This window comes from Vanellus vanellus (assembly GCF_965231255.1).
Source record: "Vanellus vanellus genome assembly, chromosome: 2".
NCBI lineage: Eukaryota > Metazoa > Chordata > Aves > Charadriiformes > Charadriidae > Vanellus > Vanellus vanellus.
The window spans coordinates 162,351,953-162,369,777 of NC_138906.1; positions in this window are offsets into that span (position 1 = coordinate 162,351,953).

A 17,825-nucleotide genomic window follows, 5' to 3' on the forward strand; every position below is an offset into this window, starting at 1 on the left:
AAGATGTGTTGGAGCACCCCAGCGGTCTTTTATGGACTGGTTGCCCATTGGGGGGTTGGAGAAACATCTAATTTTTCAGTCACAATATTCTTTGTCCTAAAAAAAGGACACTAGCTGATGGGAAAAACAGTGAGTAAAGCATCGCTGAGATATAAATTCCTTCCCAGGCCTGCCCTTTGCCTGTCCTCTGACTCCGGATGAGTCACTGTCGTTTATCCTCTTTCTCTTAGATGCTTCATCTATTTAGTGCAAACTTTTTAGGGCAGGAATGCCTTCTTAAATGGGTTTGTCTAACACCAAAGATGACTGAGTTCCCCAAGTGCAACTGCAGTGTATAAATAAGAAGGAGGCCAGCTGGCGGCAGACCATAAAAGGTTTGTGCACTGCATTTTTGGCCTTTCCAAATTGTGTAAACTTACAAATATCAAAAGGAAAGAATCCAAACACAAAGGAGGAGGGCATGAGGAGGAGGAGGAAGGGAGGGAAACCATATACTAACGGCTTATGATAAATCACTTGGCAATTCATCATCTGGTTTCTTTGAGATAAAAAGCCAATATAAAGACATCAAGAGCAATTATGTCCCAGCCTATGAAATTACTTGGGCTATGCTCAAGCCTTCATTTTTCAGTTCATTTAATCTCTTGGGCTACGCTCAAGCCTTCACTTTTGACTCTGTATATTTTTGACTTTGTGTGTTTTGTCTCTTCTGCAAATAATGGATTCTATCATCATTATTAGTTATTATTTTCATTATGATATTTATTATACTCTTGAAGGTACAGGACATGGCTGAAAAGTGACCAGACTACAGTTGTAGAATATATTGGGTTTTAAAGAGTTCTTTCATGTGCCTGATGAAGACATAACTGGAATAAGAGGACTAAAGACTGAAACTTAAAAATCCAGCCTGGAATTTTTTTTTTTTTTTTTTTTTTTTTTTTGAAACAACAGCTGCAGAAATTTCTGCTGGAGCCAAGAGAAATAGTTGATAACTCTCTCTGGGTTTTTCAGACCAATCTGAGTGTGTTTCCCAATGGCCCAGTGGCCTTGATGACATTCAGCCTAGGAGGGTAGAATATTGCTATCTTAGTGCGTGTTGCAGCAAAGATCAGGCCAACAGGGATCCTTTCTGGGCTTAAAAATGAAATACACACAGCAAAAGAAGCTCCAAGCCTGGAGAGCCAACAGTCTGAGAGAGCTGTTGTAAAAATGTAGGCCTCTTTTAGGGGTTACGGTGAGGAAAAGTACATGCCATTTAGTAACAAGGAGAGTATTCTGTTCATAGGGGTGAGTGTGACAAATGACATGGAGAAGCAACAGAAGAAAATGGATCCTGCCTTAACAAAAAGAGCAAACGGCTGCCTGTAGGGTATTAATTTAGTTGGACAGTACCTCTGAACCAGGCCTGCTCCTGGAGGGCTCTGCAAACAGGGCAAAGGGGAGCGCTCTGCCTTGCAGAGCTCATGGGGTAAACGTAAGATGAAAGGCAATGGGCGGGCAAGGAAAGCACAAGGAAACCAGTGCATGTTGTAGGTCAAAGTGAAAAGGACACCGGTTTCAGGAGAGGAAGGACCTAAGCCCTGCTCACACAGCAAACAGGTGTTTTAGGGAGGGATTTCAGAGGAGGATCGTAACAGAGTAGGTTCAGAGCTGTCTGTGGGGTTTTACTACCTAATGCAAGGGGAAACGTCAGAGAAGGCACAGAGGAGCTCGCTCAAAATCACAAAGCAAGCAACCGAGCTGATGCCATGGCCCGACTGAGGATAGGAAGGTGAGGAAAAGATGGCAAATAATGTAGGTTGTTCCATATTTTCAAATAGTTTCTCCTGGATATACTGTAGGCCAGTGAACAGCATAAGCAGTTGGAAGAGGTAATGGATGTCATGAGCAGCAGTGTTTTGAATGGGCAGGAGAGGGCAAAGGGAAGATGCACACATTACATCAAAGAGGCAGGTAGATGATGTCACCACAGTGATGAAGCCAAGAGATGGGGCAGGGGAGAGGGAAGACTCAGGGCCAGGTTCAGGGCCATGGTGAGACTACACAGGCACAAAAGAGATGCAAGAGACAGGCTGAGATGTTAAGTAGGAGATTGATTGTGGTGCAGTCTTCATGTACTGCCCAGCACAGGATTTATTCTCAAAACAGCTGACAGGACAGATGTGCTTTTTGATGTTTTTGTACTACGTGCATCAGGAGTCCTGCAGCCAGCCAGCTGATCCAGCCTCTGCCAGCCATAGGTGGGCCGTTGGCTCATCAAAGCAAGCAAATGCAACTCTATTGATTTAAAGATGTATAAGTCTCCTGCTAGAAAATAATTGTATTCAATGGTTTCTTCATTGCATTTAATCATGGGAGTAGGTTTTTCATTATATTCAAATGACATTTTTTCTTTTTCTGGGAGACAGATGGAAAAGCGCATAACAAATGCATGGAGAGAGGCATTTTTAAAGAAGTCTGCACAATGGAAGCAAACATTAATGACAAGAAAGGTCAGGCTGGCAGGTTCTTTTCACACACAGGTGCGCAGCGCAGAACTTTCCAACTGTTAAGCTGTTACTACAGTAGTGTTCAGGACCAAATGAAACCTACTTTTTCTCTGTCCCTCAACAAAGTTTATTAGTCCAGAAAGAAACACAGACTGTTTTTCTCAGAGTGGAGTTAGGTTGTTTCTCTGTTCTTCTCCTGGTCTCACAAATCTTGAACTCCCAGTTGTGGATCCAGAGGGCTGGAGTGCATGTCATAGAATCATAGAATCATAGCATGGTTTAGGTTGGAAGGGACCTTGAAGATCATCGAGTTCCAACCCCCCTGCCATAGGCAGGGATACCTCCCACTAGACCAGGTTGCCCAAGGCCACGTCCAGCCTGGCCTTGAACACCTCCAGGGATGGGGCCTCAACAACTTCTCTGGGCAACCTGTTCCAGTGCCTCACCACACTCAAAGTGAAAAATGTCTTCCTAATGTTCAATCTGAACCTGCCCTCTTCCAGTTTAAAGCCATTCCCCCTCATCCTTTCGCTACATGCCTGAGTAAAAAGTCCTTCCCCAGCTCTCCTGTAGGTCCCCTTTAGGTACTGGAAGGCCACAATAAGATCTCCCCCGAACCTTCTCTTCTCCAGGCTGAACAGCCCCAAGTCTTTCAGCCTCTCCTCATAGGAGAGGTGCTCCAGCCCTCAGATCATCCTCGTGGCTCTCCTCTGGACACACTCCAGCAGGTCTATGTCCTTCTTCTGTTGGGGACTCCGGAGCTGGATGCAGTACTCCAGGTGGGGTCTCACGAGAGTGGAGTAGAGGGGCAGAATCACCTCCTTTGACCTGCTGGCCACACTTCTGATGCAGCCCAGGATATGGTTGGCTTTCTGGGCTGTGATCGCACATTGGGGGCTCATGTTGATGATCAGAGGGCTGGAGAACATCTGCTATGAGGACAGGCTGAGAGAGTTGGGGTTGTTCAGCCTGGAGGACAGAAGGCTCCAGGGATACCTTATTGCGGCCTTCCAGTACCTAAAGGGTGCCTACAGGAGAGCTGGGGAAGCACTTTTTACAAGGGTATGTAGTGATAGGATGAGGGGGAATGGCTTCAAACTGGAAGAAGGTAGATTTAGATTAGATATTGGGAAGAAATTTTTCACTTTGAGGGTGGTGAGGCACTGGAACAGGTTGCCCAGAGAAGTTGTTGAGGCTCCATCCCTGGAGGTGTTTAAGCCAGGCTGGATGGGGATTTGAGCAACCTGGTCTAGTGGGAGGTGTCCTTGCCTTGGCAGGGGGGTTGGAACTAGATGATCTTGAATGTCCCTTCCAACCTAAACCAGTCTATGATTCTATGATTCTATGTTGAGCTTCTCGTCGATCAGCACCCCTAGCTCCTTCTCCTCAGGGCTGCTCTCGATCCATTCTCTGCCAAGCCTGTATTTGTGCTTGGGATTACCCCGACCCAGATGTAAGACATTGCACTTGGCCTTGTTGAACTTCATGAGGTTGGCTTGGGCCCACCTCTCCAGCCTGTCCAGGTCCCTCTGGATGGCATCGTTCCCTCCAGTGTGTCTACCTCGCCAAACAGCTTGGTATCATCGGCAAATTTGCTGAGAGTGCACTGGACCCCACTGTCCATGTTGCAGACAAAGACATTGAACAGTACAGGTCCCAGTACTGACCCCTGAGGAACGCCTTTCGTCACTGCTCTCCACTTGGACATCGAGCCGTTGACCACAACTCGTTGAGTGAGACTGTCCAGCCAATTCTTTATCTACCGAGTGGTCCATTTGTCAAATCCATGTCTCTTCAATTTAGAGACCAGGATATTGTACGGGACAGTGTCAAACGCTTTGCACAAGTCCAAGTAGATGACATCAGTTGGTCTTCCCTTGTCCACTGCCACTGTAACCCTTTTGTAGAAGGCCACCAAATTTGTCAGGCATGACTTGCCCTTGGTGAAGCCATGCTGGCTGTCACCAGTCACCTCCTTGTTTTCTACTTGCCTCAGCAGAATTTCCAGGAGGATCTGCTCCATGATCCTGCCAGGCACAGAGGTGAGACTGACTGGCCTGTAGTTCCCTGGGTCTTCCTTGTTTCCCTTTTTGAAAATAGGGGTTATGTTTCCCCTTTTCCAGTCGGCAGGAACCTCACCAGACTGCCACGACTTCTCAAATATGATGGCTAGTGGCTTAGCGATCTTATCTGCTAGCTCCCTTAGGACCCGCGGGTGTATCTCATCAGGTCCCATGGACCTGTGCACCTTCAGATTCCTCAGGTGATCTCGCACTTGTTCTTCACCTACAGTGGGCGGTCCCCCGTTTTCCCAATCTTCGTCTTTGCATTCTGTGTCATGGGCAGTGCGGCTGCAGTCCTTGCCAGTGAAGACTGAGGCAAAAAAGTCATTGAGTACCTCAGCTCTGTCTCTGTCCCGGGTAACCAGTTCTTGCATTTCCTTCTGGAGAGGACTCACATTTTCCCTAGTCTTTCTTTTCTCGCTGGCATACTTAAAGAAGGATTTTTTGTTTGTCTTAATGTCCCTGGCCAGATGTCCTTGGAGCATGACTGGGGATGTGAGAGACAGAGACTCAAAATCCCTCACGTCAGGAAAGGTTGAATTCCTGGTTTGTGGGTACTGTCTTCTTCACTGTCATGGGTTTGAATATCTGCAATCTGTCAGCCATATGGATGTATGCATGGCAGAGGGCTCTTGCAAGTATAGCACCATGGGCCAGAAGCTCTCCAGGGTCTCGGATGGTCTTAGACATTGGTGCCCAAATCTGAATGTCAGGGGATCTTGAAAGTGACCAACCTGATCTGAATGGGTGACAGGACATATGTTTGCATTTATATGGATAAGGAACTTTGGGGCTGACCAAAGAGACACATAGACAAGGGACAATGAGTATACCAAGATAATTCCTGTTTTGAAGCTGTTGGTATCCAAATTCTGCAGAACATTAGTCTAAATTCAGTCTTAATTTAAGTGACTTCAATCTTGCCTTCACTGCAATTACATGGAATTGAATTGTGTCCTGCACTTGATTCTGTAGTAAGATCTTAAGGAACACGTAGATCTTAGGATGGTATCAAAACACATTCATCATCCCCCTGTGTTTTCATTAGTTTTGTGACTGTGCCTTCTTAACCTGATGCATTGCTCCCATTAGTCCTGACACAGAAACAGGTGATCTGACAGAAGGGCCCTTGCCTATCTTCTTCAATATGTTTTTTTTTTTTTTCATTTCTAGATCTTGTACTTAATCTAAGTTTGGAAGATAATTACCTGAATCAGTTCTTTCTTAGCCTGTTGCTATTATTTTTTGTATTTAGGTCTCTTTGTAATTGTGGCAGAGAACCTCAGTCTTGATCAAATCTGTTTACTTTTCTCCCTCTGGTCCTCCAAAACAGTAATTGGATTGTTGTATACGTCCAGTGAAAATAGCATTTTCCATTTTCAAGCATCAAAGCTCTTCACAAGTATTTATTGATTGCCGTTTCTTATGAATCCTCTTTGAAGCAGGTAAGGTCTGCTACATCTGTTTAACCAATGGATAAACAAGCCTTGGAGGTCCTCATAGAGCTTGAATGACATACTAGCATCAATATTTTTATTAAATTCCTTCTTTCATGTCAAACTGATAGGAAACTTCATCCTTCCTTCCCAAGCCCAGGTCTGGACTCCACAGCCCATGAGTTTTACTACCACTCAGTGTCAGCTCAGTGCATTGCAGCGGAGTGCAGACACCACACAAGCTGGGGCAGAGTACCGTGGTCTCCCTCTGATCTGCCCACATTGTCACGGGGGTCTCAGCAAACTGCCACTAGGAAGGTTTCCTGGACCCTGCCGGCACTCATGCTGGGGTAATCTGCAGAAGATGGAACAGGCCAGAAAATGTACAGGAAAGCCCACAACCAAAGTAAGTTGAGGCAGTCACATCCCTCTGCACTCCCATGCAGTGAGAAACAGAGGAGCTGAGATGCCACCTCTCCGTTTGATCTCCCTCACCTCCTCCAATTTAATAATGTTCATATGCCACATGCTTGTTCAGGAACTTTCAGGTCAATGAAACATTTTGCCTTTACACAACTGAAATAATTTTTCAGAATGGCTTGAAATGCTTTCTTTTGACCCATTTTGGCACCACACTGTGTTTTCCTACAAGGCATCCAACACTGAAGGGGATCCACCAGGATCCACATTCCCTGGATGGCACACACCTATTAAGGTTTTATTCTGGTATCCTTTTTCCATGAGAAATAAATTAGGCTCTTTGGGTTCCCTCCAATAAAATAAACTGATGGGCTATCCTTTTCTCTAACTGCTTCAGTTCATATTTCTTTTTCCCAGGCATGGGGAACCAGAATTCCCAGGCTATTCCAGATAAAGTCTTATGACAGTCTTGTATTTCCCCAGTGTCCTGGTTCCAGCAAGGATGGGGTTAATTTCCCCAAGGAGCCGGCAGGGGAGGCAAGCATTCCATACCCCGTGACCCATGTCCAGCTATAAGAGGCGCTAGCCGGGGAGAGGAGTCAGTTGCCACTTGGGGGTGGGCTGCCGTGGGGCGGGTTTGGTCGGTGCGGTGGCACTGTTCTGTTAAATTATAATATTTCAACCCACGAGTTTTGCCCTTTTCCGCCGATTTTTCGCACAGCTGTGGGAGTCGAGCGAGCGGCTGCATGGTTCTTTGTTGCTGGCTGGGGCCAAACCACGACACCCAGCTCCATTAAAAGCACCTTGCCTGGTAATCTTAATCTTGGAAGTACGTTTGAATGGATAGTCAGGTGTGTCTCCTCTATTTTATATCATGGTCTCCCACGTACAGCCAAAATTCCTGTTCTGAAGACCTGTGTGACTTGCATTTCATTCTGATACATTTTAGGCCACCTCCACCATGATCATATAAGTCTTCCTAAATTATATCCCTAGCCTGCTCTGAGATGAAAGTGCTGCCTAATTTTTCTCATAAGCAATTTTCTTAAGTTTACCTCTGCTTTTTCTGTAGAGGTTCTTAGTGCACACTTTTAAATAATAGTTTTCAAAGACAGACACCTTTTTTCCCCCGTGATAATTTAACCCCCACTGCAACCTATTGTAAATTTTCTTTTAATTTCCTGCCTACTCAGTTCACAGTTCTTTACTGATATTCAGTTTATTAATCTTAAGTAATAATTTCTTACATGTCAAGAGAAAAATCTGTTGTTGACTTATTTAGAGAATCTCATATTTTATCAAAGAAGACTTCAGATTATTCTGGGGAACCTGTTTTTGACAAAGTCTTGCAGCACGTTAATTCATTTCTCTATAAGTCTATATTTTCCTTAAAAATTTATTCTAAAGTCTTAGAAATAACTGCCATCAAACTAATTGGGTTTTAATTAGCTAGGGGTTTTTTTTCACCCACTTCAATAAATCTACTCCAGTCATCTGATTTGACAAGATCTCTTACAAGATCGAGAGATATGCAGAGAAACTGTGCAGAGGAGAAATATTTATCACAATACCACAGGTCAGCGATTTTTCATTAGTCCACTGAAATCCACAGGGCTGCTGAACATGGGCTTGTGAATTGGAATCAGATATTACAGCCCTGTCCTTAAAGCCACCTTTTTCACAAGATCTGGCACTTCAGACCAGGGTGATTTAAAAGCCTGCCATCCCCAAATGTCCCTGCCAGATTACTGATTAGGTGTGGGGCTGATTTCGCTATTCCCAGTAAATGTAAACCACTATCAATCTCAGTTTACATTAAAACGTCAAGCTGTAAACTGTGCGGGCTGACGACTCTGATTCGCAATCATCTCTGATTTAGCTGCAACAGTTGAAGAGTTTATCTTCCAGGCTGGTACCCTCTTCAGCCACTGCAGGTAAATCCAATGTGAATCAGAATCTGAATTGCCCTTGTTTTCCCAAATTATCCAGCTATCAATGCACAAAGAGTCATGAGAGTCATGCTGCAAATCTCTGCCCTCTACTCCAGAGGTCTAAGTCTGATGAGAAAAAACACAATTCAAAATACCGTGGGTAGATTTCAGCTATTCCAATGGTCTCGTCGAGCAGTGACAATATGCTATTATTAATATTAATAAGAATTTTATCAGATTATTGTATTCTAGGGTCTAGGAAAGTAATATGCCAAGAAATAGATCCCTACGGTTCATATTCTAGGGAAAATTCTGAGTATTTTTTTGTTGCAGATAATGTTTCTGTCGGCAGCTACGTCAATGACAGGCTGAGAGATGGGAGAGCTGTTGCTCTACAATTAGGCTGTGCCATGTGGAATAAGTCTCGGTAGGAGCAGAGAGCTTCGTGCCTGCTGCTGAGTGATGGGATTAGCTCACATCTGAGCACAGACACGATCTTGACATGCAGGAGCCTTTCAAAAATGGTTTGGACTGAGAGCGAATAAGGGTCTCTTGCAGTAGCTGAGATTTCAAATAGCAGGAGCCACAAGGGCAGCTGACAGGCACAGGGAAAAAAGGACGTGGTGGAACATGCTGGCTGCCTACGATGACAAATAAATGTTTTCCTGGACCTTGAAGTCAAGTGGTACACATCAGCCCACACCCACACTGGTGAACAATGGTAGTCCCCAAAATAAGGCGGCTGCACACAAACCACTTTGGGGAACGATCCCTGGGCCATGCCAGCTGTTGAATTGTAGCCAGGGACAATTGCTGGGGACTGCACCGGTTGGAACAGGACAAATTCTTGACAGAGAACAGTCTAGGGGTTTACCAGCACATCAAGACACATTCCTGTGGCCAGGAGCATGCTGGAAATTACAGAGGCAGCCTTGGCATGCAGATGGATGGAGAACTGGTACTTCTCTGGTAGGCCAGGAACGGTGATGGAAAGAGAAGTCTGTGGTAGGGCTCGTTAGCATCCAATCCTCATAATATGATTAAAAAAGTCACCAATAGGGCTGGCAGCTCTACACATGTGACTCAGAGCACGTGGTCAATCACGTAACAGAGAAGTCACGGTGCAGAGGAGACTAGAAAGCATGGACTGGTGACTTGCTTTGCTCCCTCCCCAGTGCCGGCACATCCAGGCTGGATGGGGCAGACCCACAGCTCCCGGTGCTGCCTGTAGGGCACTGGCTCGTGCTTACTGACTGCAGAGGGCCAGGAAAATTCACTGCCTTGGAGACTGATCCCATACGGGTCTATGCATCCACATCTCCCACTCTGCTGGGCTGGAGCAAAGTCTTTGTGGTGCACTTCCTGTATTCATGTATATGGGAAAATATCTACTGCATTTTGACTGAATTTCACTCAAAATGTGCTGTTTATCCACTGAGCTTCCTCACCTTTGTTTGGTCCTTTTAATAAATTCCTCCTGAGAAAAAAAAAAAAAAGCAATGTTTCATCGTTCACATGTCATTTGTGACTTTCAAAAACGACCTTTCAGGCAGAGATTTTTAATTTCACCCCGTTAAAGAAGCCTTTAAATAGGAGTCAGCAGGACTTCTGCCATGCACGGTCCTTGTGCAGCAACTTCTGTGAAGGGTAATGGAAGAAAAAGAGAATCAACTACATGATTCTCCAGTGCAACTGGATTTTTACAAAAGGCCAAAATAGGTACATTTATAGATGCAAAAAACGTATGCATGCAGATATATGGCAAATATTTTTTTTGGCTGACAGTAAAAATAAACAATTTCATCTTTCAAGTGACAAATGATTTCTTATTTGGCAGAGTTGATTAAATTTGTTTTGCTGTTAGAAAAAAAAAATGTGCCGCAGTTCACTGATACAGAAACAATTAAAATAGATTGGTTTTGCTGATGCAATTCCAGACATGAACTAATTATCCCTTTATGAAATCACATCTGTAAAAGGATAATTGATTTGAATGAGCACAATATTTCATAGAGACATGAATGAGTACAGCACCTATTTTACCTGCACAGTATTTTCTTATAGTCTTCAAAAACTTAATTCTTAATAGTGACTGGTTTACTATTTGTTTGGTTTTATTTTATATGTATGTATGCATTAACGTATACATTTCCCTTGTGGATATGTATTTAGACATATGCTATATATTTGGCTTCAGAAAAACAAGAAATTAGCTTGGAGCACTGCAGAGGAGCCACAGTTTACTTAAATGACACAATGGTTTCTAAACTGTTAAATTTCATTGCTTACACAGGCTGTCCCAAAGAGTTCATGCAACATGAAACAACCCTTTTTTTTTTTTTTTTTTTTTTTGGGGGGGGGGGCAGTATTGACTCAAGCAGTAGACATTTCTCCTGTTTCTTTTACCTAATGGATGCTCTGCCTAGAGAGTAGGATTCTGTACAGGGACACATTTCCTGCTGACCCTTGCAAATGCTCTGACATGCAGAAATAGGATCTACATTGGCATCCAAAAGTCTGAGATAAAGTGGAATAATGCCAGACAAGGGCTGCAAGTCCAATTTTGAAGAATTTCAAGGTGTGACATGGGAAAAACAGCTAAAGGAATTTACAGCATATGGTGTAGAGAACAACCACCTGACAGATACAGAGATAATATTTAGAGAATGTGTTAAAATAATGTCAATAAGAGTGGAAATTTAAGTGTGCTACTTGGAAGTGACCAGTGGCATTCAGCAAGTGGAATAACGTATATAGGGCAGTAATAACTTGGAACAACTGAGGAGAAAGGTTGGTTTGTACTTGCCCATCACGAGTGACTGAGAGCATTCACTGCTGCCTCTGTGAGAAAGGCAAAGGTGTTCCTAGGACATATGAGATGAGATTTTTTTTTCCAGTATATACAGTGAAATACAAATGTCGCTGTATGTCAGAGCAACTTGGTGTCCTTATTCCTGGAGAAACCTCACCTGCAGTACTCTGAGCCAGTGAGGTCCCACACTCGAGAGCCCAAACTGGGCATGGTGAGGAAAAGGCCAGTAATGCAGCTGGGCTGCTGCACGAAAGGAAACTGGGCACACAGGGCTTGCTCAAGCTGTTATGACAAAAGGAAGAAAGACTTTATTAAAAATTACTTCTTTCCCAACATTTTTTTTCAGTGGCAGAGGGGGAGAACTAGGTTAATGCAGGACAAATAAACTGGGCATGAATACATTTAGATAGAATCGGGAGAATCCCTGAGCGCTGGAAGCCTGGACCATGCCCAGTAAACATCAACAACAAGACACAAAGTTTTAAGACAGATCTTGACCAACAGATCACAGGGATAAGAAACTGTGTGTACCTCTGCAGGAGGCAGAGTCTGATGATCCTTCTAGTCTAGTATTCCAGGTGAAGTAACATAATGCAGCCTGATCTTCCAAGGTACCAAAGAACAGTGACCCATGACTCAGGAAATTGTCCTTATTTGTGACTGACCTGAAAAATACACAGGAATTAAGCATCTACTCAACAAATGGACTGAATTAGAGCTTTAAAAAACACTGCAGGCTAATGTATTTAATTAACAAGAACTAATTTTCATGATGTGACATTGCATTGTTAGTAGAAAAAAATCATCATACAGCAAACTGAAAAAAACAACATAAAATAAACTGAATTCAGGATTAAAATAATAGCATAAATGCTGCAGTACTGATTTTATTGTTCATAGCAGAAACTTGGTGGTGGCTTTTCTTAAGTAACAAAAAAACTGGTTTTATATCATCCAAATGTGAAACTTAAAAATGGGCAGAGTATAACATGTTCTGTGTGTTTATTCTGGCTGCAAGTTGCATTGATTTTGTGTTATCCCCTGTTTTTAAGTGTATATTATTAAAGATGTGTGCCATCTCCATGCTGTCGAAATGCTGTGCTAGTAACACCAGAGGAAGGAGGTTTTGACCAGTACCTTAGTATCAGCCTTTTAAAGGTCCATGAATATCTACTTGTCAAGGTTTTGAGTAGAGCTAGAATCATCAGTGCCTTCTATCAGAAACAGCTTACCAAAATAGCAACAAAAAGAAAATGAAAAAGTTGGGATGTAATTAAAGAGGAAGGGCGTACTTTGCATTCTCAAAGCACAAATTTCAGTAACCTAAGGAGTTATTAATGGAGCCAGCATGATGATGATCAAAAGAGAAGCTTGAAAGAAGTAAAGATTTTCAATACCGTGCTGTTTTCATGGCCACAGGCCTACAGCCAACAAAGTTATTTCTTATGAGTAAGGGCAAAGCCAGGTTAAAGCAATTAATTTTTTATGGAGAATATGCCCTCCATTTTGGAGATACAACGAAAACCAGTTTGGATTTGGCATTACTTAACAGGTGGGAGCAGAGAACTTGGTTTGGTTTAATTATTTGGACTACTTAGAAGTTCTTTTGTGATGAAATCATTTAAGTCAATTCTAAACAACTACATGTTGATAATCTTCAACACTGAATTTCCATCATTTACTTGAAAAATTTGATTTATAACTGCCCCACAGCACTGTGTTGTCTACCAGGTGTACTGGATTGGAAATGCAAATTCTCTTAATGCTGCCATTTTTCAGCAGAAAAGCCCTGGAAGAGATTAGCTAGAGATGGAAAGAATTTCCAGAAACTTTGTATTTTGGCAATGGCTGAGGAGACCTGGTTGGTGCCAGGAGCAAAGGCAGCCAGGTCCCCACACGTATAAAAGAAACCCCTGGGGAGCACCACGAACAGGACGGATAAACAGGCAGATTGCATGGAAGGGCACTGTAACTCTCCCGGCTGCGCCAGGGAGCAATGATGATTACCCTTGGGTTAGCAGGGCCCATCAAAACAGCTTTCAACTAGATTTGAAGGGGGGAAGGGATAAAACCAGGCTCGCTAGAGATAAGCCTGGGGGCAGCACGCCAGAGCTTGAGGGACAGTGTGCTAGTGAGGTCCTTTGGTCTGCTCCACACTGTGCTGAGTACACAGCAAATGTACACAAATGTCCCTGTACTAATGTGCACAGCACCTTAGCCTTCTCAGTAGGGTTAGGGGATGGAGAAACACATGACAGCAAAGACGCTAGTATTGTCAATGTGTTAGAAACCATGGAAGCACCTGAAAACAATCCCATAGGAATTAGGGCTTCTCCCCCAATAAAGGTGGCAGCGCCAATAGCGCAACTGAATTGAATCTACACCAATGCACGCAGCGTGAGCAACAAGCAGGAGGAGGTGGAATCCGTTGTGCAGCAGGAGAACTATGATATAGTTGCCATCATGGAAACGTGGTGGGATGACTCACACACCTGGAGTGCTGCAATGGATGGCTATAAACTCTTCAGAAGGGACAGGCAAGGAAGGAGAGGAGGTGGGGTAGCCCTGAATGTTAGGGAGTGTTTTCACTGTCTAGAGTTTGACAATGGTGATGAGAGGGTTGAGTGTCTATGGGTAAGAAACACGGGGAGGGCCAACAAGGTAGATATCACAGCTGGAGTCTGTTATAGACCACCCAACCAGGATGAAGAAGCACATGAAATATTCTATTAGCAGCTGCAAGAAATGTCACGATCACTAGCCCTGTTCTCATGGCGGACTTCAGATGTTGGCTGGAAATACAATACAGCAGAGAGGAAACAGTCTATGAGGTTCCTGGACTGTGTGGTTCCTGTTCCTGACACAGCTGGTGAGTGAGTCAGCTAGGGAAGCAGCCTACTGGACCTGTCATTTGGGAGCAGAGAAGGACTTGTGGGTGATGTGATGGTTGGAGGCCATCTTAGGCACAGCAATCATGAAATGATAGTTTTTGATTCTCATAGAAGGAAGGAGGGGGATTAGCAAAACTGCTACCTTGGACTTCTGAAGGACAGGCTTGACATGCACCTGTTGGAGTGGGCCCAGAGGAGTGCCACAAAAATGATCAGTGGGAAGGAGTACCTCTCCTATGGTGACAGGCTGAGAGCATTGGGGTTGTTCAGTCTGGAGAAGAGAAGGCTCTGGGAGATCTTATTGTGGCAGGTACATACAGCGGGCCTTTGACTGCACTGCTTAGCCATAGGTAGCCAGTGTTATTTGAGATATTCACCCCACCTCCAGCTGCTGGTACACCCCGTACACCATGCAGATGCTTAGACATGCTCAGGCATCCCAAATACCAATCTACATTTCAACAATTTATTTGAGCTACTGATATTGGCATAGAGTTTGGCCCTATGAAGTTAACCTTGGTGTCTGTTGGTGGTCAGCTGAGAGAATTTGTAAAAGGTCAGAAGCATTCCCAGTCCTGAAAAGTGGGGATAGAGAGGACCTGGTGAAAATACACCTAAATTCAGTTTAGCTTAAATCCACAGTGAAGTTCTGGATCAAATCATCAGACCAACCTTGTGTAAGATTCCAGAAGATAAGAAGGAGTTATATAAGAAAAATACCAATGTGTCAAGAATTAAATCATGACTGAACCTATCTGATTACCTTCCAAAACTAGATACAAGTTCACATGGCAGCAAAGAAGTTTTGGATTTCATATAGTTCAATTGGCACAGGTTTTGACACTATTTTCCAATATACTATATTATAAATAAGAAAGAGCACATTCTAGAAAAAAAATCATATATAGTAGGTGCAGAAATAGTAGGATACCACACCTGCATTTCACACTAGTATTGTTCCTACTGTTGATCAGGACTCTTATCAGTATTTCTTTGCCAATTTGAGAAAAATGCATTGGGTGGGGTGTTATCCTTCTGCTCAGTGTTTAACAGCGAGTCTTTAATGAATTTTCAAATGGCATGAAGGCACTGCTGAGCCTCTTTGAGAACAAGGTCAAATTCCCAGGTGATCTTAATGTCTGAAATACGCAGGGTGAAATTCAATATGAAAGCATGCAAGGCTGGAAAAATCCACTGTACAAACACACAATATGGACTAACTCCCCAGGCAGCAGCTATTCAGAAAAGGAGATGGGGGATATAGTGAGTCACAAGTTGGAGCTGAGTCAACAATGTCCTGGTGTGTGAAAATGCAAAAATGATCCTAGGATGTGTGAAAAGCAGCACGCAGCCTACAGGAGATGTGAAGCTGCAGACCTTGCTGCAGACATTGATTAGTATTTGTAATCACATAAAGGTTTTGCTGACAGAGTAGTGAGAGCAGGTCTCACAGAAGATGTGATCATAGATGAACTGTCTGCCCAAGATAATGCTAAGGAAGTCTGGAGGATGCCACGAGGTGAACAGTCCTGTAAAAACAGGCTAAGGGAGACAAATTTATTAAACACACATTGTGTGATGTTTGGCAGCACTGGAATGTGCACTTTTCTAGGTTATGCAAAATAACACGGTGTTGTTTTGATGAGTGTATAATATTGGGTTTTATGATAAAAGACTCATTTGCACCCAGAGAGCCCAGAGGCACAAGGGCACTGGGAGAGCCCCCATACCCCACTCAGAGGCACGAGCTGCTGCCCCAGCCCTGCCCTGGGAGTGAGTGACTGGCTGAGTGGGAGTTTGGTGGCTGTCCAGGGTGAACCCACCTGTATTGGGTTTGCGTGGCAAGGTTTTGGTAGCTGGGGGGCTACAGGGGTGGCTTCTGTGAGAAGATGCTAGAAGCTTCCCCCATGTCCGATAGAGCCAGTGCCAGACAGCTCCAGGATGGAGCCACCGCTGGCCAAGGCTGAGCCAATGAGCAACGGTGGTAGTGCCTCTGGGATAATATATTTAAGAAGAGGGAAAAACTGCTGTGCAACAGCAGCTGTGAGAGAGGAGTGAGAATATGTGAGAGAAACAACTCTGCAGACACCAAGGTCAGTGAAGAAGGAGGGTGAGGAGGTGCTCCAGGTGCCAGAGCAGAGATTCCCCTGCAGCCTGAGGTGAAGACAATGGTGAGGCAGGCTGTGCCCCTGCACCCCATGGATGTTAATGGTAGAGCAGATATCCACCTGCAGGCTGTGGAGGACCCCATGCCGGAGAAGGTGGATGCCCAAAGGAGGCTGTGACCCCATGGAAAGCCCACACTGGAGTAGGCTGCTGGCAGAACCTGTGGCCTCACAGAGAGAGAAGCCCACGCTGGAGCAGGTTTGCTGGCAGGACTTGTGACTCTGGGGGGGGACCCACACTGGAGCAGTCTGTTCATGAAGGACTGCACCCCATGGAAGGGACCCACGCTTGGAGCAGTTCATGAAGAACTGCAGCCCATGGGAATGACCCACATTGGAGAAGTTCATGGGGGACTGTCTCCCATGGGTGGGATCCCACGGTGTAGCAGGGGAAGAGTGTGAGGAGCAAGGAGCAGCAGGAATAACATGTGATGAACTGACCACAACCCCCATTCCCTGTCCCCCTCTGCTTCTCGGGGGGAGGAGGTAGAGAAATTGGGAGTGAAGTTGAGCCCGGAAGAAGGGGTGGAGGGGAAGGTGGTTTAAGATTTGGTTTTATTTCTCATTGTCCTACTCTGATTTTGATTGGTAATAAATTAATTTCCCTGAGTCAAGTCTGTTTTGCCCCTGACGGTAACTGGTGAGTGATCTCTCCCTGTCCTTATCTCAACCCCTGAGCCTTTCGTTATATTTTCTCTTCACTGTCCAGCTGAGGAGGGGGACTGATAGAGTGGCTTGGTGGACACCTAATGTCCAGCCAAGGTTAACACACCACACCCACCACATCCATAAATCTGGATTAATTCTTTGCCATCAAACCAAGCCTGTGGTCCTGCTGTGAGAAGCAAGGCCATGGATCAATGGACGCAGTGCACCAACAGCAGGTGACAACAGCCACGAGAGTACATCTTTCCTCCTCATGGAACCCTCTGAAGACCTCATCTGGAGACTAGTATAGGTAATTTATGGAAGATATCAGTAAAATGGGGGATGGACGAAGAATGCCGCACTTTTAGTTTCAGCATGACCAGTTCAGACAAGAACACTGCCTGTGAGAATTGTGAAGCCCATATTGGTCAGAGATGCCTAAAAGCAGGTTAGGTCACCATCTGCCAGGATGCCTTGGATAAAGCTGATCTTGTCTTTGGTGAGTCAAAATTCACTAAAAAGCTTATGAGATTCCCAGTCACTGACAGATTGCAGTGAAGACAGACACCAATTCCCTGCAACAGCTTTTACAGAAAATGATGATACAAAAACAATCATGTAAAGAGCCAGGACAGACTCCTCCTGATGGGAAACATTCCTAATTACATCTGGTTTCAGACATACATGAGGCAGGCTCCTTCCTTTGCCAAAAGCATTTGAGAGCTGTAGTAAATTAAAGCAGAAGTCTCCAAAGTTTAAACCACGCAATCTACAAAACCATATTTCATGTACATCAAGCACTTTTCAAAATCAATGACAATCGTCTATAGTGGGCAAGAGGTCATTCTAAAACTGTCTAAAAACTCCAATGGATTTATTAGCTCAAAAGCACACTGATATGGAAATCCCATTTGATGTGGCATAATATATCCTATCAATTTAATTTCTGAAGAAATATATTATTTAA